The following is a 1,954-nucleotide window of genomic DNA, read 5'->3' as shown; positions in this document are numbered from 1 at the left end:
ATTTTGTATTCAAATATAAAGCAGTTTTAATAATATAGCTTTGGCCTGAAGGAAATGATCGAACCACCAAAGATTTGGAATGGAAGTATTTGTCTGGCATCATTACTCAAAACCTTTGTGATGGAATGCATTTCTAAAACGAAAGGTATTTGATTAGCAAGATGAAATCTATGCCTCTGAGATCAGGCCACAGCAGTTCAAGGTGGCAAGGTGATCATGGACGATGGGGAAGACGAAGATGATGGTTATAGTGATGCTAGTACTTCACATTGACGGAGCACATGCTGTCTGTGAGCCAAAGTGCTCTGCACTTCACAGGATCTCATGTGCCTATTACAACCCTGTGAAGGTGTCAGTATTACTCTTCCTCATCCCTGAGAAAACTCAAAGAGGATAGTCACTTGCCAGAGATCACAAAGATATGAGTGCCCTGGATTTGAAGCCAGACTGTTTGGATTCTTGTCTGTGTATTTATTGGAAAACAGGCTGCTTGTCCTCACTCAGTCCTAGGAAGCAGCAGAGGGAGAAGAGAGGAAAACATTCCAGAACGTGGGACACCATCTCACAAGGCCTGAAGATGATCTAAACCACAGCTTTTCAGTTAGTATGAAGGAATTCCTGGTGCTAAGTGTGATTTATGATTTGTCTATATTTGTTGTCAGAATTTGCCTGTGTCAACGTTGGAGGTACCAAGAGGACCCACACCAGAATACTTTCATACACACAGAGAACGGCATAGTGAGAGAGAGTAGAAAAAATGAGAAGGGTTGCAGCTGCAAAGGGTTAGTTAGCATTAAGCATCTCTGCGTTCCAAGTTCTGTAGATACAAAACTTACTTTTAAATGGCCACNAGCATTAAGCATCTCTGCGTTCCAAGTTCTGTAGATACAAAACTTACTTTTAAATGGCCACTGTTCCCAAGCATATTTCTGTCTAGTACAGGGAGACAGACTTTAAAAAAATTTTTAGAGGCAATAGTGTATTGCAGGTATTATGAGAAAAGGCTGTACAGAACACACTGGGAAGGAAAAAGAGAGAGAAGATTAATATACCATAAGGCAAGGGTGCAGGAGTCAAAACCGAGAGCGTCTGGCAGAGACAGAACAGATGAACCATTCGCATCCACATCCTGCCTCTGCGACTTGCTGCAAGTACACTCTTGAGTAAGGCACTCAAAATTTTTGTGCCTTCATTTACTCATCTGAAAAATGAGATAATAAATAATAGAATTTACCTTAAAGAGTTGTTGTTGGTATTAAATGAATGAATGTAGTTCTCAGCCCATAGTAAGTATAATAAATGTTAGTTATTATCAATATTTTATTATTGCTAGAAGAGTCTATCCATTTTTTTACTCTCAAATTTTTCAGTGTAAAACACAGTATTGTTAACTATAGGTGCTGTGTTGTACAGTGGATCTTTTGAACTTATTCATCCTGCGTAAATGAAACTTTATATCCATTGAACATTTATACCCATTTCCCCTCCCCACTCAACCCCTGGTAACCACCCATCTACTCTACTCTCTTCTTCTATGAGTTTTTAACTGTTTACCAATAAATAATATAAAAAAGTTACCTTTTATCAAATGCTTTCTATATGCCTGCCACTTAAAGTGTCTTTACATACATCAACTCTTTGAAGAGACAGAACGACACTATAAACTAGGTACTGTTTTCCCCATTATATAAATAAGAAAACTTAAACTCCAACATGCTACAAAATTTATCCAAAATCATAGAAGTAATAGCTAGTGGTCCTGGAATGAAAGCACAGACTAGTAAATCCTAAGTCAGTGTCTTTAACAAACACATCATGTTCTGTCCACGTGGGTAAATTTCTATGTAGTAGAACATTAAACAGAGCTAGGGATATACACACTCAGTGAGAAGGAAATGTAAATGCCCAACAGAAAGCACCCAAAATGGGAAAATTAAATATCCCTAGGACATTA

The 1,954-nt window shown here is 38.1% G+C and overlaps 1 protein-coding gene across 1 annotated transcript in view; it reads left to right on the top strand.

The window, feature by feature from the left end:
* EPYC (epiphycan) overlaps window positions 1–1,954 on the top strand; it is a 56,820-nt gene that overhangs the window by 32,770 nt on the left and 22,096 nt on the right. The gene's annotated exons all lie outside the window — the stretch shown is intronic.

The sequence above is a fragment of the Galeopterus variegatus genome, unplaced genomic scaffold (assembly GCF_000696425.1).
Source record: "Galeopterus variegatus unplaced genomic scaffold, G_variegatus-3.0.2 Scaffold2384, whole genome shotgun sequence".
Classification (NCBI taxonomy): Eukaryota; Metazoa; Chordata; class Mammalia; order Dermoptera; family Cynocephalidae; genus Galeopterus; species Galeopterus variegatus.
Note: the sequence above shows the minus strand (reverse complement) of the source record. Positions and strands in the feature narration are given on the sequence as shown.